The sequence below is a fragment of the Anomaloglossus baeobatrachus genome, chromosome 7, assembly GCF_048569485.1.
Source record: "Anomaloglossus baeobatrachus isolate aAnoBae1 chromosome 7, aAnoBae1.hap1, whole genome shotgun sequence".
Lineage (NCBI taxonomy): Eukaryota > Metazoa > Chordata > Amphibia > Anura > Aromobatidae > Anomaloglossus > Anomaloglossus baeobatrachus.
In genome coordinates this window covers 205,171,997-205,194,639 of record NC_134359.1, presented here as the reverse complement: position 1 = coordinate 205,194,639, position 22,643 = coordinate 205,171,997, and the positions used below count along the sequence as shown (strand labels likewise).

General features: G+C 38.0%; 19 non-coding genes across 19 annotated transcripts; all 19 read left to right on the top strand.

The window, feature by feature from the left end:
* Positions 1–291: 291 nt before the first annotated feature.
* On the top strand, positions 292–365 carry TRNAT-UGU (transfer RNA threonine (anticodon UGU)). The gene has a single exon. It is a non-coding gene; the product is annotated as a tRNA-Thr (tRNA).
* Positions 366–2,804: 2,439 nt separating this feature from the next.
* Positions 2,805–2,878, top strand: TRNAT-UGU (transfer RNA threonine (anticodon UGU)). The gene has a single exon. It is a non-coding gene; the product is annotated as a tRNA-Thr (tRNA).
* A 776-nt stretch (positions 2,879–3,654) lies between these two features.
* On the top strand, positions 3,655–3,728 carry TRNAT-UGU (transfer RNA threonine (anticodon UGU)). Its single transcript has one exon. It is a non-coding gene; the product is annotated as a tRNA-Thr (tRNA).
* Positions 3,729–4,504: 776 nt separating this feature from the next.
* On the top strand, positions 4,505–4,578 carry TRNAT-UGU (transfer RNA threonine (anticodon UGU)). The gene has a single exon. It is a non-coding gene; the product is annotated as a tRNA-Thr (tRNA).
* A 1,626-nt stretch (positions 4,579–6,204) lies between these two features.
* TRNAT-UGU (transfer RNA threonine (anticodon UGU)) lies at positions 6,205–6,278 on the top strand. Its single transcript has one exon. It is a non-coding gene; the product is annotated as a tRNA-Thr (tRNA).
* A 776-nt stretch (positions 6,279–7,054) lies between these two features.
* On the top strand, positions 7,055–7,128 carry TRNAT-UGU (transfer RNA threonine (anticodon UGU)). The gene has a single exon. It is a non-coding gene; the product is annotated as a tRNA-Thr (tRNA).
* A 1,626-nt stretch (positions 7,129–8,754) lies between these two features.
* Positions 8,755–8,828, top strand: TRNAT-UGU (transfer RNA threonine (anticodon UGU)). Its single transcript has one exon. It is a non-coding gene; the product is annotated as a tRNA-Thr (tRNA).
* Positions 8,829–9,604: 776 nt separating this feature from the next.
* On the top strand, positions 9,605–9,678 carry TRNAT-UGU (transfer RNA threonine (anticodon UGU)). Its single transcript has one exon. It is a non-coding gene; the product is annotated as a tRNA-Thr (tRNA).
* A 776-nt stretch (positions 9,679–10,454) lies between these two features.
* On the top strand, positions 10,455–10,528 carry TRNAT-UGU (transfer RNA threonine (anticodon UGU)). Its single transcript has one exon. It is a non-coding gene; the product is annotated as a tRNA-Thr (tRNA).
* A 776-nt stretch (positions 10,529–11,304) lies between these two features.
* Positions 11,305–11,378, top strand: TRNAT-UGU (transfer RNA threonine (anticodon UGU)). Its single transcript has one exon. It is a non-coding gene; the product is annotated as a tRNA-Thr (tRNA).
* Positions 11,379–13,004: 1,626 nt separating this feature from the next.
* TRNAT-UGU (transfer RNA threonine (anticodon UGU)) lies at positions 13,005–13,078 on the top strand. Its single transcript has one exon. It is a non-coding gene; the product is annotated as a tRNA-Thr (tRNA).
* A 776-nt stretch (positions 13,079–13,854) lies between these two features.
* Positions 13,855–13,928, top strand: TRNAT-UGU (transfer RNA threonine (anticodon UGU)). The gene has a single exon. It is a non-coding gene; the product is annotated as a tRNA-Thr (tRNA).
* Positions 13,929–14,704: 776 nt separating this feature from the next.
* Positions 14,705–14,778, top strand: TRNAT-UGU (transfer RNA threonine (anticodon UGU)). The gene has a single exon. It is a non-coding gene; the product is annotated as a tRNA-Thr (tRNA).
* Positions 14,779–15,554: 776 nt separating this feature from the next.
* TRNAT-UGU (transfer RNA threonine (anticodon UGU)) lies at positions 15,555–15,628 on the top strand. Its single transcript has one exon. It is a non-coding gene; the product is annotated as a tRNA-Thr (tRNA).
* A 2,439-nt stretch (positions 15,629–18,067) lies between these two features.
* TRNAT-UGU (transfer RNA threonine (anticodon UGU)) lies at positions 18,068–18,141 on the top strand. The gene has a single exon. It is a non-coding gene; the product is annotated as a tRNA-Thr (tRNA).
* A 776-nt stretch (positions 18,142–18,917) lies between these two features.
* TRNAT-UGU (transfer RNA threonine (anticodon UGU)) lies at positions 18,918–18,991 on the top strand. The gene has a single exon. It is a non-coding gene; the product is annotated as a tRNA-Thr (tRNA).
* A 776-nt stretch (positions 18,992–19,767) lies between these two features.
* On the top strand, positions 19,768–19,841 carry TRNAT-UGU (transfer RNA threonine (anticodon UGU)). The gene has a single exon. It is a non-coding gene; the product is annotated as a tRNA-Thr (tRNA).
* Positions 19,842–20,617: 776 nt separating this feature from the next.
* Positions 20,618–20,691, top strand: TRNAT-UGU (transfer RNA threonine (anticodon UGU)). The gene has a single exon. It is a non-coding gene; the product is annotated as a tRNA-Thr (tRNA).
* Positions 20,692–22,317: 1,626 nt separating this feature from the next.
* Positions 22,318–22,391, top strand: TRNAT-UGU (transfer RNA threonine (anticodon UGU)). Its single transcript has one exon. It is a non-coding gene; the product is annotated as a tRNA-Thr (tRNA).
* Positions 22,392–22,643: the final 252 nt, after the last annotated feature.

Sequence of the window (22,643 nt, the reverse complement as noted above, 5' to 3'; positions counted from 1 at the left end):
ACTAAAGATTGTGTATGAGCTTCTGGCAAAGTGGCTCTTATCATATCTACAACAGTGGATTATGTCAAGAGTTGGACAAGCTCAAACTTTATCAGAGATTAACCAAAGTTTAGGGTTTTAATATCAGTAATTCAATAAAGATTGTATTTTTTGTCACTATTGAAGCCCTAAAAATTAGTCCAGTAAAGAAAGAATTTGCATAAGTCGTCTATCTCTAGACATTCAAGGACACTGAAAGACATGAGGTGAGGGCGATTCTACCAGTAGTGCTTTCCTACTCTTAAACAAAGTGGTGCTGTGGCTTAGTTGGTTAAAGCGCCTGTCTTGTAAACAGGAGATCCTGAGTTCGAATCTCAGCAGTGCCTTCTTTTCATAGCCTCTTACAGAAGTTTCTATGTTTAACAATGTACTTTCCTTGTAAAAATACTATAAAGTCAAACTTGTCTTTCTCATATCCCTTCCTTAGATAGTGCAATGGAGAGATTCTAAATCTGTGTTGTCAAAGTACTCAAAAGGAAGAAGATGTCAGCCAATGTAGGATGGCATCAAGCATGCCAAATGAAAACAGTGGGTTTACTTTTGCCAGACTGAAATGTTAGAAAAGTTTGATAGCAGCCTTCTTGAACAGGAAATGCTGGAAATACTCACTGCTTGGGCTGAAAAAGATAATTTAGAGTTTCAACATTGGAGATGAAGGTAACTTCAACAAGTATGGGATTCAAAAACCATGCATGCAGAGCACAATGGATTAGTAGTCATACGCCATAACCACTCGGCAGCTCGTCTACAGGAAGAGTCTGTAGCCAGATGATGTGATCTAATGAGGATTTTGACAAGTCTGTGCAATTTCACTAAAGATTGTGTATGAGCTTCTGGCAAAGTGGCTCTTATCATATCTACAACAGTGGATTATGTCAAGAGTTGGACAAGCTCAAACTTTATCAGAGATTAACCAAAGTTTAGGGTTTTAATATCAGTAATTCAATAAAGATTGTATTTTTTGTCACTATTGAAGCCCTAAAAATTAGTCCAGTAAAGAAAGAATTTGCATAAGTCGTCTATCTCTAGACATTCAAGGACACTGAAAGACATGAGGTGAGGGCGATTCTACCAGTAGTGCTTTCCTAGTCTTAAACAAAGTGGTGCTGTGGCTTAGTTGGTTAAAGCGCCTGTCTTGTAAACAGGAGATCCTGAGTTCAAATCTCAGCAGTGCCTTCTTTTAATAGCCTCTTACAGAAGTTTCTATGTTTAACAATGTACTTTCCTTGTAAAAATACTATAAAGTCAAACTTGTCTTTCTCATATCCCTTCCTTAGATAGTGCAATGGAGAGATTCTAAATCTGTGTTGTCAAAGTACTCAAAAGGAAGAAGATGTCAGCCAATGTAGGATGGCATCAAGCATGCCAAATGAAAACAGTGGGTTTACTTTTGCCAGACTGAAATGTTAGAAAAGTTTGATAGCAGCCTTCTTGAACAGATAATTTAGAGTTTCAACATTGGAGATGAAGGTAACTTCAACAAGTATGGGATTCAAAAACCATGCATGCAGAGCACAATGGATTAGTAGTCATACGCCATAACCACTCGGCAGCTCGTCTACAGGAAGAGTCTGTAGCCAGATGATGTGATCTAATGAGGATTTTGACAAGTCTGTGCAATTTCACTAAAGATTGTGTATGAGCTTCTGGCAAAGTGGCTCTTATCATATCTACAACAGTGGATTATGTCAAGAGTTGGACAAGCTCAAACTTTATCAGAGATTAACCAAAGTTTAGGGTTTTAATATCAGTAATTCAATAAAGATTGTATTTTTTGTCACTATTGAAGCCCTAAAAATTAGTCCAGTAAAGAAAGAATTTGCATTAGTCGTCTATCTCTAGACATTCAAGGACACTGAAAGACATGAGGTGAGGGCGATTCTACCAGTAGTGCTTTCCTACTCTTAAACAAAGTGGTGCTGTTGCTTAGTTGGTTAAAGCGCCTGTCTTGTAATCAGGAGATCCTGAGTTCAAATCTCAGCAGTGCCTTCTTTTAATAGCCTCTTACAGAAGTTTCTATGTTTAACAATGTACTTTCCTTGTAAAAATACTATAAAGTCAAACTTGTCTTTCTCATATCCCTTCCTTAGATAGTGCAATGGAGAGATTCTAAATCTGTGTTGTCAAAGTACTCAAAAGGAAGAAGATGTCAGCCAATGTAGGATGGCATCAAGCATGCCAAATGAAAACAGTGGGTTTACTTTTGCCAGACTGAAATGTTAGAAAAGTTTGATAGCAGCCTTCTTGAACAGGAAATGCTGGAAATACTCACTGCTTGGGCTGAAAAAGATAATTTAGAGTTTCAACATTGGAGATGAAGGTAACTTCAACAAGTATGGGATTCAAAAACCATGCATGCAGAGCACAATGGATTAGTAGTCATACGCCATAACCACTCGGCAGCTCGTCTACAGGAAGAGTCTGTAGCCAGATGATGTGATCTAATGAGGATTTTGACAAGTCTGTGCAATTTCACTAAAGATTGTGTATGAGCTTCTGGCAAAGTGGCTCTTATCATATCTACAACAGTGGATTATGTCAAGAGTTGGACAAGCTCAAACTTTATCAGAGATTAACCAAAGTTTAGGGTTTTAATATCAGTAATTCAATAAAGATTGTATTTTTTGTCACTATTGAAGCCCTAAAAATTAGTCCAGTAAAGAAAGAATTTGCATAAGTCATCTATCTCTAGACATTCAAGGACACTGAAAGACATGAGGTGAGGGCGATTCTACCAGTAGTGCTTTCCTACTCTTAAACAAAGTGGTGCTGTGGCTTAGTTGGTTAAAGCGCCTGTCTTGTAAACAGGAGATCCTGAGTTCGAATCTCAGCAGTGCCTTCTTTTCATAGCCTCTTACAGAAGTTTCTATGTTTAACAATGTACTTTCCTTGTAAAAATACTATAAAGTCAAACTTGTCTTTCTCAAATCCCTTCCTTAGATAGTGCAATGGAGAGATTCTAAATCTGTGTTGTCAAAGTACTCAAAAGGAAGAAGATGTCAGCCAATGTAGGATGGCATCAAGCATGCCAAATGAAAACAGTGGGTTTACTTTTGCCAGACTGAAATGTTAGAAAAGTTTGATAGCAGCCTTCTTGAACAGGAAATGCTGGAAATACTCACTGCTTGGGCTGAAAAAGATAATTTAGAGTTTCAACATTGGAGATGAAGGTAACTTCAACAAGTATGGGATTCAAAAACCATGCATGCAGAGCACAATGGATTAGTAGTCATACGCCATAACCACTCGGCAGCTCGTCTACAGGAAGAGTCTGTAGCCAGATGATGTGATCTAATGAGGATTTTGACAAGTCTGTGCAATTTCACTAAAGATTGTGTATGAGCTTCTGGCAAAGTGGCTCTTATCATATCTACAACAGTGGATTATGTCAAGAGTTGGACAAGCTCAAACTTTATCAGAGATTAACCAAAGTTTAGGGTTTTAATATCAGTAATTCAATAAAGATTGTATTTTTTGTCACTATTGAAGCCCTAAAAATTAGTCCAGTAAAGAAAGAATTTGCATAAGTCGTCTATCTCTAGACATTCAAGGACACTGAAAGACATGAGGTGAGGGCGATTCTACCAGTAGTGCTTTCCTACTCTTAAACAAAGTGGTGCTGTGGCTTAGTTGGTTAAAGCGCCTGTCTTGTAAACAGGAGATCCTGAGTTCGAATCTCAGCAGTGCCTTCTTTTCATAGCCTCTTACAGAAGTTTCTATGTTTAACAATGTACTTTCCTTGTAAAAATACTATAAAGTCAAACTTGTCTTTCTCATATCCCTTCCTTAGATAGTGCAATGGAGAGATTCTAAATCTGTGTTGTCAAAGTACTCAAAAGGAAGAAGATGTCAGCCAATGTAGGATGGCATCAAGCATGCCAAATGAAAACAGTGGGTTTACTTTTGCCAGACTGAAATGTTAGAAAAGTTTGATAGCAGCCTTCTTGAACAGGAAATGCTGGAAATACTCACTGCTTGGGCTGAAAAAGATAATTTAGAGTTTCAACATTGGAGATGAAGGTAACTTCAACAAGTATGGGATTCAAAAACCATGCATGCAGAGCACAATGGATTAGTAGTCATACGCCATAACCACTCGGCAGCTCGTCTACAGGAAGAGTCTGTAGCCAGATGATGTGATCTAATGAGGATTTTGACAAGTCTGTGCAATTTCACTAAAGATTGTGTATGAGCTTCTGGCAAAGTGGCTCTTATCATATCTACAACAGTGGATTATGTCAAGAGTTGGACAAGCTCAAACTTTATCAGAGATTAACCAAAGTTTAGGGTTTTAATATCAGTAATTCAATAAAGATTGTATTTTTTGTCACTATTGAAGCCCTAAAAATTAGTCCAGTAAAGAAAGAATTTGCATAAGTCGTCTATCTCTAGACATTCAAGGACACTGAAAGACATGAGGTGAGGGCGATTCTACCAGTAGTGCTTTCCTACTCTTAAACAAAGTGGTGCTGTGGCTTAGTTGGTTAAAGCGCCTGTCTTGTAAACAGGAGATCCTGAGTTCGAATCTCAGCAGTGCCTTCTTTTCATAGCCTCTTACAGAAGTTTCTATGTTTAACAATGTACTTTCCTTGTAAAAATACTATAAAGTCAAACTTGTCTTTCTCATATCCCTTCCTTAGATAGTGCAATGGAGAGATTCTAAATCTGTGTTGTCAAAGTACTCAAAAGGAAGAAGATGTCAGCCAATGTAGGATGGCATCAAGCATGCCAAATGAAAACAGTGGGTTTACTTTTGCCAGACTGAAATGTTAGAAAAGTTTGATAGCAGCCTTCTTGAACAGGAAATGCTGGAAATACTCACTGCTTGGGCTGAAAAAGATAATTTAGAGTTTCAACATTGGAGATGAAGGTAACTTCAACAAGTATGGGATTCAAAAACCATGCATGCAGAGCACAATGGATTAGTAGTCATACGCCATAACCACTCGGCAGCTCGTCTACAGGAAGAGTCTGTAGCCAGATGATGTGATCTAATGAGGATTTTGACAAGTCTGTGCAATTTCACTAAAGATTGTGTATGAGCTTCTGGCAAAGTGGCTCTTATCATATCTACAACAGTGGATTATGTCAAGAGTTGGACAAGCTCAAACTTTATCAGAGATTAACCAAAGTTTAGGGTTTTAATATCAGTAATTCAATAAAGATTGTATTTTTTGTCACTATTGAAGCCCTAAAAATTAGTCCAGTAAAGAAAGAATTTGCATTAGTCGTCTATCTCTAGACATTCAAGGACACTGAAAGACATGAGGTGAGGGCGATTCTACCAGTAGTGCTTTCCTACTCTTAAACAAAGTGGTGCTGTTGCTTAGTTGGTTAAAGCGCCTGTCTTGTAATCAGGAGATCCTGAGTTCAAATCTCAGCAGTGCCTTCTTTTAATAGCCTCTTACAGAAGTTTCTATGTTTAACAATGTACTTTCCTTGTAAAAATACTATAAAGTCAAACTTGTCTTTCTCATATCCCTTCCTTAGATAGTGCAATGGAGAGATTCTAAATCTGTGTTGTCAAAGTACTCAAAAGGAAGAAGATGTCAGCCAATGTAGGATGGCATCAAGCATGCCAAATGAAAACAGTGGGTTTACTTTTGCCAGACTGAAATGTTAGAAAAGTTTGATAGCAGCCTTCTTGAACAGGAAATGCTGGAAATACTCACTGCTTGGGCTGAAAAAGATAATTTAGAGTTTCAACATTGGAGATGAAGGTAACTTCAACAAGTATGGGATTCAAAAACCATGCATGCAGAGCACAATGGATTAGTAGTCATACGCCATAACCACTCGGCAGCTCGTCTACAGGAAGAGTCTGTAGCCAGATGATGTGATCTAATGAGGATTTTGACAAGTCTGTGCAATTTCACTAAAGATTGTGTATGAGCTTCTGGCAAAGTGGCTCTTATCATATCTACAACAGTGGATTATGTCAAGAGTTGGACAAGCTCAAACTTTATCAGAGATTAACCAAAGTTTAGGGTTTTAATATCAGTAATTCAATAAAGATTGTATTTTTTGTCACTATTGAAGCCCTAAAAATTAGTCCAGTAAAGAAAGAATTTGCATAAGTCGTCTATCTCTAGACATTCAAGGACACTGAAAGACATGAGGTGAGGGCGATTCTACCAGTAGTGCTTTCCTACTCTTAAACAAAGTGGTGCTGTGGCTTAGTTGGTTAAAGCGCCTGTCTTGTAAACAGGAGATCCTGAGTTCGAATCTCAGCAGTGCCTTCTTTTCATAGCCTCTTACAGAAGTTTCTATGTTTAACAATGTACTTTCCTTGTAAAAATACTATAAAGTCAAACTTGTCTTTCTCATATCCCTTCCTTAGATAGTGCAATGGAGAGATTCTAAATCTGTGTTGTCAAAGTACTCAAAAGGAAGAAGATGTCAGCCAATGTAGGATGGCATCAAGCATGCCAAATGAAAACAGTGGGTTTACTTTTGCCAGACTGAAATGTTAGAAAAGTTTGATAGCAGCCTTCTTGAACAGGAAATGCTGGAAATACTCACTGCTTGGGCTGAAAAAGATAATTTAGAGTTTCAACATTGGAGATGAAGGTAACTTCAACAAGTATGGGATTCAAAAACCATGCATGCAGAGCACAATGGATTAGTAGTCATACGCCATAACCACTCGGCAGCTCGTCTACAGGAAGAGTCTGTAGCCAGATGATGTGATCTAATGAGGATTTTGACAAGTCTGTGCAATTTCACTAAAGATTGTGTATGAGCTTCTGGCAAAGTGGCTCTTATCATATCTACAACAGTGGATTATGTCAAGAGTTGGACAAGCTCAAACTTTATCAGAGATTAACCAAAGTTTAGGGTTTTAATATCAGTAATTCAATAAAGATTGTATTTTTTGTCACTATTGAAGCCCTAAAAATTAGTCCAGTAAAGAAAGAATTTGCATAAGTCGTCTATCTCTAGACATTCAAGGACACTGAAAGACATGAGGTGAGGGCGATTCTACCAGTAGTGCTTTCCTACTCTTAAACAAAGTGGTGCTGTGGCTTAGTTGGTTAAAGCGCCTGTCTTGTAAACAGGAGATCCTGAGTTCGAATCTCAGCAGTGCCTTCTTTTCATAGCCTCTTACAGAAGTTTCTATGTTTAACAATGTACTTTCCTTGTAAAAATACTATAAAGTCAAACTTGTCTTTCTCATATCCCTTCCTTAGATAGTGCAATGGAGAGATTCTAAATCTGTGTTGTCAAAGTACTCAAAAGGAAGAAGATGTCAGCCAATGTAGGATGGCATCAAGCATGCCAAATGAAAACAGTGGGTTTACTTTTGCCAGACTGAAATGTTAGAAAAGTTTGATAGCAGCCTTCTTGAACAGGAAATGCTGGAAATACTCACTGCTTGGGCTGAAAAAGATAATTTAGAGTTTCAACATTGGAGATGAAGGTAACTTCAACAAGTATGGGATTCAAAAACCATGCATGCAGAGCACAATGGATTAGTAGTCATACGCCATAACCACTCGGCAGCTCGTCTACAGGAAGAGTCTGTAGCCAGATGATGTGATCTAATGAGGATTTTGACAAGTCTGTGCAATTTCACTAAAGATTGTGTATGAGCTTCTGGCAAAGTGGCTCTTATCATATCTACAACAGTGGATTATGTCAAGAGTTGGACAAGCTCAAACTTTATCAGAGATTAACCAAAGTTTAGGGTTTTAATATCAGTAATTCAATAAAGATTGTATTTTTTGTCACTATTGAAGCCCTAAAAATTAGTCCAGTAAAGAAAGAATTTGCATTAGTCGTCTATCTCTAGACATTCAAGGACACTGAAAGACATGAGGTGAGGGCGATTCTACCAGTAGTGCTTTCCTACTCTTAAACAAAGTGGTGCTGTTGCTTAGTTGGTTAAAGCGCCTGTCTTGTAATCAGGAGATCCTGAGTTCAAATCTCAGCAGTGCCTTCTTTTAATAGCCTCTTACAGAAGTTTCTATGTTTAACAATGTACTTTCCTTGTAAAAATACTATAAAGTCAAACTTGTCTTTCTCATATCCCTTCCTTAGATAGTGCAATGGAGAGATTCTAAATCTGTGTTGTCAAAGTACTCAAAAGGAAGAAGATGTCAGCCAATGTAGGATGGCATCAAGCATGCCAAATGAAAACAGTGGGTTTACTTTTGCCAGACTGAAATGTTAGAAAAGTTTGATAGCAGCCTTCTTGAACAGGAAATGCTGGAAATACTCACTGCTTGGGCTGAAAAAGATAATTTAGAGTTTCAACATTGGAGATGAAGGTAACTTCAACAAGTATGGGATTCAAAAACCATGCATGCAGAGCACAATGGATTAGTAGTCATACGCCATAACCACTCGGCAGCTCGTCTACAGGAAGAGTCTGTAGCCAGATGATGTGATCTAATGAGGATTTTGACAAGTCTGTGCAATTTCACTAAAGATTGTGTATGAGCTTCTGGCAAAGTGGCTCTTATCATATCTACAACAGTGGATTATGTCAAGAGTTGGACAAGCTCAAACTTTATCAGAGATTAACCAAAGTTTAGGGTTTTAATATCAGTAATTCAATAAAGATTGTATTTTTTGTCACTATTGAAGCCCTAAAAATTAGTCCAGTAAAGAAAGAATTTGCATAAGTCATCTATCTCTAGACATTCAAGGACACTGAAAGACATGAGGTGAGGGCGATTCTACCAGTAGTGCTTTCCTACTCTTAAACAAAGTGGTGCTGTGGCTTAGTTGGTTAAAGCGCCTGTCTTGTAAACAGGAGATCCTGAGTTCGAATCTCAGCAGTGCCTTCTTTTCATAGCCTCTTACAGAAGTTTCTATGTTTAACAATGTACTTTCCTTGTAAAAATACTATAAAGTCAAACTTGTCTTTCTCAAATCCCTTCCTTAGATAGTGCAATGGAGAGATTCTAAATCTGTGTTGTCAAAGTACTCAAAAGGAAGAAGATGTCAGCCAATGTAGGATGGCATCAAGCATGCCAAATGAAAACAGTGGGTTTACTTTTGCCAGACTGAAATGTTAGAAAAGTTTGATAGCAGCCTTCTTGAACAGGAAATGCTGGAAATACTCACTGCTTGGGCTGAAAAAGATAATTTAGAGTTTCAACATTGGAGATGAAGGTAACTTCAACAAGTATGGGATTCAAAAACCATGCATGCAGAGCACAATGGATTAGTAGTCATACGCCATAACCACTCGGCAGCTCGTCTACAGGAAGAGTCTGTAGCCAGATGATGTGATCTAATGAGGATTTTGACAAGTCTGTGCAATTTCACTAAAGATTGTGTATGAGCTTCTGGCAAAGTGGCTCTTATCATATCTACAACAGTGGATTATGTCAAGAGTTGGACAAGCTCAAACTTTATCAGAGATTAACCAAAGTTTAGGGTTTTAATATCAGTAATTCAATAAAGATTGTATTTTTTGTCACTATTGAAGCCCTAAAAATTAGTCCAGTAAAGAAAGAATTTGCATAAGTCGTCTATCTCTAGACATTCAAGGACACTGAAAGACATGAGGTGAGGGCGATTCTACCAGTAGTGCTTTCCTACTCTTAAACAAAGTGGTGCTGTGGCTTAGTTGGTTAAAGCGCCTGTCTTGTAAACAGGAGATCCTGAGTTCGAATCTCAGCAGTGCCTTCTTTTCATAGCCTCTTACAGAAGTTTCTATGTTTAACAATGTACTTTCCTTGTAAAAATACTATAAAGTCAAACTTGTCTTTCTCAAATCCCTTCCTTAGATAGTGCAATGGAGAGATTCTAAATCTGTGTTGTCAAAGTACTCAAAAGGAAGAAGATGTCAGCCAATGTAGGATGGCATCAAGCATGCCAAATGAAAACAGTGGGTTTACTTTTGCCAGACTGAAATGTTAGAAAAGTTTGATAGCAGCCTTCTTGAACAGGAAATGCTGGAAATACTCACTGCTTGGGCTGAAAAAGATAATTTAGAGTTTCAACATTGGAGATGAAGGTAACTTCAACAAGTATGGGATTCAAAAACCATGCATGCAGAGCACAATGGATTAGTAGTCATACGCCATAACCACTCGGCAGCTCGTCTACAGGAAGAGTCTGTAGCCAGATGATGTGATCTAATGAGGATTTTGACAAGTCTGTGCAATTTCACTAAAGATTGTGTATGAGCTTCTGGCAAAGTGGCTCTTATCATATCTACAACAGTGGATTATGTCAAGAGTTGGACAAGCTCAAACTTTATCAGAGATTAACCAAAGTTTAGGGTTTTAATATCAGTAATTCAATAAAGATTGTATTTTTTGTCACTATTGAAGCCCTAAAAATTAGTCCAGTAAAGAAAGAATTTGCATAAGTCGTCTATCTCTAGACATTCAAGGACACTGAAAGACATGAGGTGAGGGCGATTCTACCAGTAGTGCTTTCCTACTCTTAAACAAAGTGGTGCTGTGGCTTAGTTGGTTAAAGCGCCTGTCTTGTAAACAGGAGATCCTGAGTTCGAATCTCAGCAGTGCCTTCTTTTCATAGCCTCTTACAGAAGTTTCTATGTTTAACAATGTACTTTCCTTGTAAAAATACTATAAAGTCAAACTTGTCTTTCTCATATCCCTTCCTTAGATAGTGCAATGGAGAGATTCTAAATCTGTGTTGTCAAAGTACTCAAAAGGAAGAAGATGTCAGCCAATGTAGGATGGCATCAAGCATGCCAAATGAAAACAGTGGGTTTACTTTTGCCAGACTGAAATGTTAGAAAAGTTTGATAGCAGCCTTCTTGAACAGGAAATGCTGGAAATACTCACTGCTTGGGCTGAAAAAGATAATTTAGAGTTTCAACATTGGAGATGAAGGTAACTTCAACAAGTATGGGATTCAAAAACCATGCATGCAGAGCACAATGGATTAGTAGTCATACGCCATAACCACTCGGCAGCTCGTCTACAGGAAGAGTCTGTAGCCAGATGATGTGATCTAATGAGGATTTTGACAAGTCTGTGCAATTTCACTAAAGATTGTGTATGAGCTTCTGGCAAAGTGGCTCTTATCATATCTACAACAGTGGATTATGTCAAGAGTTGGACAAGCTCAAACTTTATCAGAGATTAACCAAAGTTTAGGGTTTTAATATCAGTAATTCAATAAAGATTGTATTTTTTGTCACTATTGAAGCCCTAAAAATTAGTCCAGTAAAGAAAGAATTTGCATAAGTCGTCTATCTCTAGACATTCAAGGACACTGAAAGACATGAGGTGAGGGCGATTCTACCAGTAGTGCTTTCCTACTCTTAAACAAAGTGGTGCTGTGGCTTAGTTGGTTAAAGCGCCTGTCTTGTAAACAGGAGATCCTGAGTTCGAATCTCAGCAGTGCCTTCTTTTCATAGCCTCTTACAGAAGTTTCTATGTTTAACAATGTACTTTCCTTGTAAAAATACTATAAAGTCAAACTTGTCTTTCTCATATCCCTTCCTTAGATAGTGCAATGGAGAGATTCTAAATCTGTGTTGTCAAAGTACTCAAAAGGAAGAAGATGTCAGCCAATGTAGGATGGCATCAAGCATGCCAAATGAAAACAGTGGGTTTACTTTTGCCAGACTGAAATGTTAGAAAAGTTTGATAGCAGCCTTCTTGAACAGGAAATGCTGGAAATACTCACTGCTTGGGCTGAAAAAGATAATTTAGAGTTTCAACATTGGAGATGAAGGTAACTTCAACAAGTATGGGATTCAAAAACCATGCATGCAGAGCACAATGGATTAGTAGTCATACGCCATAACCACTCGGCAGCTCGTCTACAGGAAGAGTCTGTAGCCAGATGATGTGATCTAATGAGGATTTTGACAAGTCTGTGCAATTTCACTAAAGATTGTGTATGAGCTTCTGGCAAAGTGGCTCTTATCATATCTACAACAGTGGATTATGTCAAGAGTTGGACAAGCTCAAACTTTATCAGAGATTAACCAAAGTTTAGGGTTTTAATATCAGTAATTCAATAAAGATTGTATTTTTTGTCACTATTGAAGCCCTAAAAATTAGTCCAGTAAAGAAAGAATTTGCATTAGTCGTCTATCTCTAGACATTCAAGGACACTGAAAGACATGAGGTGAGGGCGATTCTACCAGTAGTGCTTTCCTACTCTTAAACAAAGTGGTGCTGTTGCTTAGTTGGTTAAAGCGCCTGTCTTGTAATCAGGAGATCCTGAGTTCAAATCTCAGCAGTGCCTTCTTTTAATAGCCTCTTACAGAAGTTTCTATGTTTAACAATGTACTTTCCTTGTAAAAATACTATAAAGTCAAACTTGTCTTTCTCATATCCCTTCCTTAGATAGTGCAATGGAGAGATTCTAAATCTGTGTTGTCAAAGTACTCAAAAGGAAGAAGATGTCAGCCAATGTAGGATGGCATCAAGCATGCCAAATGAAAACAGTGGGTTTACTTTTGCCAGACTGAAATGTTAGAAAAGTTTGATAGCAGCCTTCTTGAACAGGAAATGCTGGAAATACTCACTGCTTGGGCTGAAAAAGATAATTTAGAGTTTCAACATTGGAGATGAAGGTAACTTCAACAAGTATGGGATTCAAAAACCATGCATGCAGAGCACAATGGATTAGTAGTCATACGCCATAACCACTCGGCAGCTCGTCTACAGGAAGAGTCTGTAGCCAGATGATGTGATCTAATGAGGATTTTGACAAGTCTGTGCAATTTCACTAAAGATTGTGTATGAGCTTCTGGCAAAGTGGCTCTTATCATATCTACAACAGTGGATTATGTCAAGAGTTGGACAAGCTCAAACTTTATCAGAGATTAACCAAAGTTTAGGGTTTTAATATCAGTAATTCAATAAAGATTGTATTTTTTGTCACTATTGAAGCCCTAAAAATTAGTCCAGTAAAGAAAGAATTTGCATAAGTCATCTATCTCTAGACATTCAAGGACACTGAAAGACATGAGGTGAGGGCGATTCTACCAGTAGTGCTTTCCTACTCTTAAACAAAGTGGTGCTGTGGCTTAGTTGGTTAAAGCGCCTGTCTTGTAAACAGGAGATCCTGAGTTCGAATCTCAGCAGTGCCTTCTTTTCATAGCCTCTTACAGAAGTTTCTATGTTTAACAATGTACTTTCCTTGTAAAAATACTATAAAGTCAAACTTGTCTTTCTCAAATCCCTTCCTTAGATAGTGCAATGGAGAGATTCTAAATCTGTGTTGTCAAAGTACTCAAAAGGAAGAAGATGTCAGCCAATGTAGGATGGCATCAAGCATGCCAAATGAAAACAGTGGGTTTACTTTTGCCAGACTGAAATGTTAGAAAAGTTTGATAGCAGCCTTCTTGAACAGGAAATGCTGGAAATACTCACTGCTTGGGCTGAAAAAGATAATTTAGAGTTTCAACATTGGAGATGAAGGTAACTTCAACAAGTATGGGATTCAAAAACCATGCATGCAGAGCACAATGGATTAGTAGTCATACGCCATAACCACTCGGCAGCTCGTCTACAGGAAGAGTCTGTAGCCAGATGATGTGATCTAATGAGGATTTTGACAAGTCTGTGCAATTTCACTAAAGATTGTGTATGAGCTTCTGGCAAAGTGGCTCTTATCATATCTACAACAGTGGATTATGTCAAGAGTTGGACAAGCTCAAACTTTATCAGAGATTAACCAAAGTTTAGGGTTTTAATATCAGTAATTCAATAAAGATTGTATTTTTTGTCACTATTGAAGCCCTAAAAATTAGTCCAGTAAAGAAAGAATTTGCATAAGTCGTCTATCTCTAGACATTCAAGGACACTGAAAGACATGAGGTGAGGGCGATTCTACCAGTAGTGCTTTCCTACTCTTAAACAAAGTGGTGCTGTGGCTTAGTTGGTTAAAGCGCCTGTCTTGTAAACAGGAGATCCTGAGTTCGAATCTCAGCAGTGCCTTCTTTTCATAGCCTCTTACAGAAGTTTCTATGTTTAACAATGTACTTTCCTTGTAAAAATACTATAAAGTCAAACTTGTCTTTCTCATATCCCTTCCTTAGATAGTGCAATGGAGAGATTCTAAATCTGTGTTGTCAAAGTACTCAAAAGGAAGAAGATGTCAGCCAATGTAGGATGGCATCAAGCATGCCAAATGAAAACAGTGGGTTTACTTTTGCCAGACTGAAATGTTAGAAAAGTTTGATAGCAGCCTTCTTGAACAGGAAATGCTGGAAATACTCACTGCTTGGGCTGAAAAAGATAATTTAGAGTTTCAACATTGGAGATGAAGGTAACTTCAACAAGTATGGGATTCAAAAACCATGCATGCAGAGCACAATGGATTAGTAGTCATACGCCATAACCACTCGGCAGCTCGTCTACAGGAAGAGTCTGTAGCCAGATGATGTGATCTAATGAGGATTTTGACAAGTCTGTGCAATTTCACTAAAGATTGTGTATGAGCTTCTGGCAAAGTGGCTCTTATCATATCTACAACAGTGGATTATGTCAAGAGTTGGACAAGCTCAAACTTTATCAGAGATTAACCAAAGTTTAGGGTTTTAATATCAGTAATTCAATAAAGATTGTATTTTTTGTCACTATTGAAGCCCTAAAAATTAGTCCAGTAAAGAAAGAATTTGCATAAGTCGTCTATCTCTAGACATTCAAGGACACTGAAAGACATGAGGTGAGGGCGATTCTACCAGTAGTGCTTTCCTACTCTTAAACAAAGTGGTGCTGTGGCTTAGTTGGTTAAAGCGCCTGTCTTGTAAACAGGAGATCCTGAGTTCGAATCTCAGCAGTGCCTTCTTTTCATAGCCTCTTACAGAAGTTTCTATGTTTAACAATGTACTTTCCTTGTAAAAATACTATAAAGTCAAACTTGTCTTTCTCATATCCCTTCCTTAGATAGTGCAATGGAGAGATTCTAAATCTGTGTTGTCAAAGTACTCAAAAGGAAGAAGATGTCAGCCAATGTAGGATGGCATCAAGCATGCCAAATGAAAACAGTGGGTTTACTTTTGCCAGACTGAAATGTTAGAAAAGTTTGATAGCAGCCTTCTTGAACAGGAAATGCTGGAAATACTCACTGCTTGGGCTGAAAAAGATAATTTAGAGTTTCAACATTGGAGATGAAGGTAACTTCAACAAGTATGGGATTCAAAAACCATGCATGCAGAGCACAATGGATTAGTAGTCATACGCCATAACCACTCGGCAGCTCGTCTACAGGAAGAGTCTGTAGCCAGATGATGTGATCTAATGAGGATTTTGACAAGTCTGTGCAATTTCACTAAAGATTGTGTATGAGCTTCTGGCAAAGTGGCTCTTATCATATCTACAACAGTGGATTATGTCAAGAGTTGGACAAGCTCAAACTTTATCAGAGATTAACCAAAGTTTAGGGTTTTAATATCAGTAATTCAATAAAGATTGTATTTTTTGTCACTATTGAAGCCCTAAAAATTAGTCCAGTAAAGAAAGAATTTGCATAAGTCGTCTATCTCTAGACATTCAAGGACACTGAAAGACATGAGGTGAGGGCGATTCTACCAGTAGTGCTTTCCTACTCTTAAACAAAGTGGTGCTGTGGCTTAGTTGGTTAAAGCGCCTGTCTTGTAAACAGGAGATCCTGAGTTCGAATCTCAGCAGTGCCTTCTTTTCATAGCCTCTTACAGAAGTTTCTATGTTTAACAATGTACTTTCCTTGTAAAAATACTATAAAGTCAAACTTGTCTTTCTCATATCCCTTCCTTAGATAGTGCAATGGAGAGATTCTAAATCTGTGTTGTCAAAGTACTCAAAAGGAAGAAGATGTCAGCCAATGTAGGATGGCATCAAGCATGCCAAATGAAAACAGTGGGTTTACTTTTGCCAGACTGAAATGTTAGAAAAGTTTGATAGCAGCCTTCTTGAACAGGAAATGCTGGAAATACTCACTGCTTGGGCTGAAAAAGATAATTTAGAGTTTCAACATTGGAGATGAAGGTAACTTCAACAAGTATGGGATTCAAAAACCATGCATGCAGAGCACAATGGATTAGTAGTCATACGCCATAACCACTCGGCAGCTCGTCTACAGGAAGAGTCTGTAGCCAGATGATGTGATCTAATGAGGATTTTGACAAGTCTGTGCAATTTCACTAAAGATTGTGTATGAGCTTCTGGCAAAGTGGCTCTTATCATATCTACAACAGTGGATTATGTCAAGAGTTGGACAAGCTCAAACTTTATCAGAGATTAACCAAAGTTTAGGGTTTTAATATCAGTAATTCAATAAAGATTGTATTTTTTGTCACTATTGAAGCCCTAAAAATTAGTCCAGTAAAGAAAGAATTTGCATAAGTCGTCTATCTCTAGACATTCAAGGACACTGAAAGACATGAGGTGAGGGCGATTCTACCAGTAGTGCTTTCCTACTCTTAAACAAAGTGGTGCTGTGGCTTAGTTGGTTAAAGCGCCTGTCTTGTAAACAGGAGATCCTGAGTTCAAATCTCAGCAGTGCCTTCTTTTAATAGCCTCTTACAGAAGTTTCTATGTTTAACAATGTACTTTCCTTGTAAAAATACTATAAAGTCAAACTTGTCTTTCTCATATCCCTTCCTTAGATAGTGCAATGGAGAGATTCTAAATCTGTGTTGTCAAAGTACTCAAAAGGAAGAAGATGTCAGCCAATGTAGGATGGCATCAAGCATGCCAAATGAAAACAGTGGGTTTACTTTTGCCAGACTGAAATGTTAGAAAAGTTTGATAGCAGCCTTCTTGAACAGATAATTTAGAGTTTCAACATTGGAGATGAAGGTAACTTCAACAAGTATGGGATTCAAAAACCATGCATGCAGAGCACAATGGATTAGTAGTCATACGCCATAACCACTCGGCAGCTCGTCTACAGGAAGAGTCTGTAGCCAGATGATGTGATCTAATGAGGATTTTGACAAGTCTGTGCAATTTCACTAAAGATTGTGTATGAGCTTCTGGCAAAGTGGCTCTTATCATATCTACAACAGTGGATTATGTCAAGAGTTGGACAAGCTCAAACTTTATCAGAGATTAACCAAAGTTTAGGGTTTTAATATCAGTAATTCAATAAAGATTGTATTTTTTGTCACTATTGAAGCCCTAAAAATTAGTCCAGTAAAGAAAGAATTTGCATTAGTCGTCTATCTCTAGACATTCAAGGACACTGAAAGACATGAGGTGAGGGCGATTCTACCAGTAGTGCTTTCCTACTCTTAAACAAAGTGGTGCTGTTGCTTAGTTGGTTAAAGCGCCTGTCTTGTAATCAGGAGATCCTGAGTTCAAATCTCAGCAGTGCCTTCTTTTAATAGCCTCTTACAGAAGTTTCTATGTTTAACAATGTACTTTCCTTGTAAAAATACTATAAAGTCAAACTTGTCTTTCTCATATCCCTTCCTTAGATAGTGCAATGGAGAGATTCTAAATCTGTGTTGTCAAAGTACTCAAAAGGAAGAAGATGTCAGCCAATGTAGGATGGCATCAAGCATGCCAAATGAAAACAGTGGGTTTACTTTTGCCAGACTGAAATGTTAGAAAAGTTTGATAGCAGCCTTCTTGAACAGGAAATGCTGGAAATACTCACTGCTTGGGCTGAAAAAGATAATTTAGAGTTTCAACATTGGAGATGAAGGTAACTTCAACAAGTATGGGATTCAAAAACCATGCATGCAGAGCACAATGGATTAGTAGTCATACGCCATAACCACTCGGCAGCTCGTCTACAGGAAGAGTCTGTAGCCAGATGATGTGATCTAATGAGGATTTTGACAAGTCTGTGCAATTTCACTAAAGATTGTGTATGAGCTTCTGGCAAAGTGGCTCTTATCATATCTACAACAGTGGATTATGTCAAGAGTTGGACAAGCTCAAACTTTATCAGAGATTAACCAAAGTTTAGGGTTTTAATATCAGTAATTCAATAAAGATTGTATTTTTTGTCACTATTGAAGCCCTAAAAATTAGTCCAGTAAAGAAAGAATTTGCATAAGTCATCTATCTCTAGACATTCAAGGACACTGAAAGACATGAGGTGAGGGCGATTCTACCAGTAGTGCTTTCCTACTCTTAAACAAAGTGGTGCTGTGGCTTAGTTGGTTAAAGCGCCTGTCTTGTAAACAGGAGATCCTGAGTTCGAATCTCAGCAGTGCCTTCTTTTCATAGCCTCTTACAGAAGTTTCTATGTTTAACAATGTACTTTCCTTGTAAAAATACTATAAAGTCAAACTTGTCTTTCTCAAATCCCTTCCTTAGATAGTGCAATGGAGAGATTCTAAATCTGTGTTGTCAAAGTACTCAAAAGGAAGAAGATGTCAGCCAATGTAGGATGGCATCAAGCATGCCAAATGAAAACAGTGGGTTTACTTTTGCCAGACTGAAATGTTAGAAAAGTTTGATAGCAGCCTTCTTGAACAGGAAATGCTGGAAATACTCACTGCTTGGGCTGAAAAAGATAATTTAGAGTTTCAACATTGGAGATGAAGGTAACTTCAACAAGTATGGGATTCAAAAACCATGCATGCAGAGCACAATGGATTAGTAGTCATACGCCATAACCACTCGGCAGCTCGTCTACAGGAAGAGTCTGTAGCCAGATGATGTGATCTAATGAGGATTTTGACAAGTCTGTGCAATTTCACTAAAGATTGTGTATGAGCTTCTGGCAAAGTGGCTCTTATCATATCTACAACAGTGGATTATGTCAAGAGTTGGACAAGCTCAAACTTTATCAGAGATTAACCAAAGTTTAGGGTTTTAATATCAGTAATTCAATAAAGATTGTATTTTTTGTCACTATTGAAGCCCTAAAAATTAGTCCAGTAAAGAAAGAATTTGCATAAGTCGTCTATCTCTAGACATTCAAGGACACTGAAAGACATGAGGTGAGGGCGATTCTACCAGTAGTGCTTTCCTACTCTTAAACAAAGTGGTGCTGTGGCTTAGTTGGTTAAAGCGCCTGTCTTGTAAACAGGAGATCCTGAGTTCGAATCTCAGCAGTGCCTTCTTTTCATAGCCTCTTACAGAAGTTTCTATGTTTAACAATGTACTTTCCTTGTAAAAATACTATAAAGTCAAACTTGTCTTTCTCATATCCCTTCCTTAGATAGTGCAATGGAGAGATTCTAAATCTGTGTTGTCAAAGTACTCAAAAGGAAGAAGATGTCAGCCAATGTAGGATGGCATCAAGCATGCCAAATGAAAACAGTGGGTTTACTTTTGCCAGACTGAAATGTTAGAAAAGTTTGATAGCAGCCTTCTTGAACAGGAAATGCTGGAAATACTCACTGCTTGGGCTGAAAAAGATAATTTAGAGTTTCAACATTGGAGATGAAGGTAACTTCAACAAGTATGGGATTCAAAAACCATGCATGCAGAGCACAATGGATTAGTAGTCATACGCCATAACCACTCGGCAGCTCGTCTACAGGAAGAGTCTGTAGCCAGATGATGTGATCTAATGAGGATTTTGACAAGTCTGTGCAATTTCACTAAAGATTGTGTATGAGCTTCTGGCAAAGTGGCTCTTATCATATCTACAACAGTGGATTATGTCAAGAGTTGGACAAGCTCAAACTTTATCAGAGATTAACCAAAGTTTAGGGTTTTAATATCAGTAATTCAATAAAGATTGTATTTTTTGTCACTATTGAAGCCCTAAAAATTAGTCCAGTAAAGAAAGAATTTGCATAAGTCGTCTATCTCTAGACATTCAAGGACACTGAAAGACATGAGGTGAGGGCGATTCTACCAGTAGTGCTTTCCTACTCTTAAACAAAGTGGTGCTGTGGCTTAGTTGGTTAAAGCGCCTGTCTTGTAAACAGGAGATCCTGAGTTCGAATCTCAGCAGTGCCTTCTTTTCATAGCCTCTTACAGAAGTTTCTATGTTTAACAATGTACTTTCCTTGTAAAAATACTATAAAGTCAAACTTGTCTTTCTCATATCCCTTCCTTAGATAGTGCAATGGAGAGATTCTAAATCTGTGTTGTCAAAGTACTCAAAAGGAAGAAGATGTCAGCCAATGTAGGATGGCATCAAGCATGCCAAATGAAAACAGTGGGTTTACTTTTGCCAGACTGAAATGTTAGAAAAGTTTGATAGCAGCCTTCTTGAACAGGAAATGCTGGAAATACTCACTGCTTGGGCTGAAAAAGATAATTTAGAGTTTCAACATTGGAGATGAAGGTAACTTCAACAAGTATGGGATTCAAAAACCATGCATGCAGAGCACAATGGATTAGTAGTCATACGCCATAACCACTCGGCAGCTCGTCTACAGGAAGAGTCTGTAGCCAGATGATGTGATCTAATGAGGATTTTGACAAGTCTGTGCAATTTCACTAAAGATTGTGTATGAGCTTCTGGCAAAGTGGCTCTTATCATATCTACAACAGTGGATTATGTCAAGAGTTGGACAAGCTCAAACTTTATCAGAGATTAACCAAAGTTTAGGGTTTTAATATCAGTAATTCAATAAAGATTGTATTTTTTGTCACTATTGAAGCCCTAAAAATTAGTCCAGTAAAGAAAGAATTTGCATAAGTCGTCTATCTCTAGACATTCAAGGACACTGAAAGACATGAGGTGAGGGCGATTCTACCAGTAGTGCTTTCCTACTCTTAAACAAAGTGGTGCTGTGGCTTAGTTGGTTAAAGCGCCTGTCTTGTAAACAGGAGATCCTGAGTTCGAATCTCAGCAGTGCCTTCTTTTCATAGCCTCTTACAGAAGTTTCTATGTTTAACAATGTACTTTCCTTGTAAAAATACTATAAAGTCAAACTTGTCTTTCTCATATCCCTTCCTTAGATAGTGCAATGGAGAGATTCTAAATCTGTGTTGTCAAAGTACTCAAAAGGAAGAAGATGTCAGCCAATGTAGGATGGCATCAAGCATGCCAAATGAAAACAGTGGGTTTAATTTTGCCAGACTGAAATGTTAGAAAAGTTTGATAGCAGCCTTCTTGAACAGGAAATGCTGGAAATACTCACTGCTTGGGCTGAAAAAGATAATTTAGAGTTTCAACATTGGAGATGAAGGTAACTTCAACAAGTATGGGATTCAAAAACCATGCATGCAGAGCACAATGGATTAGTAGTCATACGCCATAACCACTCGGCAGCTCGTCTACAGGAAGAGTCTGTAGCCAGATGATGTGATCTAATGAGGATTTTGACAAGTCTGTGCAATTTCACTAAAGATTGTGTATGAGCTTCTGGCAAAGTGGCTCTTATCATATCTACAACAGTGGATTATGTCAAGAGTTGGACAAGCTCAAACTTTATCAGAGATTAACCAAAGTTTAGGGTTTTAATATCAGTAATTCAATAAAGATTGTATTTTTTGTCACTATTGAAGCCCTAAAAATTAGTCCAGTAAAGAAAGAATTTGCATAAGTCGTCTATCTCTAGACATTCAAGGACACTGAAAGACATGAGGTGAGGGCGATTCTACCAGTAGTGCTTTCCTACTCTTAAACAAAGTGGTGCTGTGGCTTAGTTGGTTAAAGCGCCTGTCTTGTAAACAGGAGATCCTGAGTTCAAATCTCAGCAGTGCCTTCTTTTCATAGCCTCTTACAGAAGTTTCTATGTTTAACAATGTACTTTCCTTGTAAAAATACTATAAAGTCAAACTTGTCTTTCTCATATCCCTTCCTTAGATAGTGCAATGGAGAGATTCTAAATCTGTGTTGTCAAAGTACTCAAAAGGAAGAAGATGTCAGCCAATGTAGGATGGCATCAAGCATGCCAAATGAAAACAGTGGGTTTACTTTTGCCAGACTGAAATGTTAGAAAAGTTTGATAGCAGCCTTCTTGAACAGGAAATGCTGGAAATACTCACTGCTTGGGCTGAAAAAGATAATTTAGAGTTTCAACATTGGAGATGAAGGTAACTTCAACAAGTATGGGATTCAAAAACCATGCATGCAGAGCACAATGGATTAGTAGTCATACGCCATAACCACTCGGCAGCTCGTCTACAGGAAGAGTCTGTAGCCAGATGATGTGATCTAATGAGGATTTTGACAAGTCTGTGCAATTTCACTAAAGATTGTGTATGAGCTTCTGGCAAAGTGGCTCTTATCATATCTACAACAGTGGATTATGTCAAGAGTTGGACAAGCTCAAACTTTATCAGAGATTAACCAAAGTTTAGGGTTTTAATATCAGTAATTCAATAAAGATTGTATTTTTTGTCACTATTGAAGCCCTAAAAATTAGTCCAGTAAAGAAAGAATTTGCATAAGTCGTCTATCTCTAGACATTCAAGGACACTGAAAGACATGAGGTGAGGGCGATTCTACCAGTAGTGCTTTCCTACTCTTAAACAAAGTGGTGCTGTGGCTTAGTTGGTTAAAGCGCCTGTCTTGTAAACAGGAGATCCTGAGTTCGAATCTCAGCAGTGCCTTCTTTTCATAGCCTCTTACAGAAGTTTCTATGTTTAACAATGTACTTTCCTTGTAAAAATACTATAAAGTCAAACTTGTCTTTCTCATATCCCTTCCTTAGATAGTGCAATGGAGAGATTCTAAATCTGTGTTGTCAAAGTACTCAAAAGGAAGAAGATGTCAGCCAATGTAGGATGGCATCAAGCATGCCAAATGAAAACAGTGGGTTTACTTTTGCCAGACTGAAATGTTAGAAAAGTTTGATAGCAGCC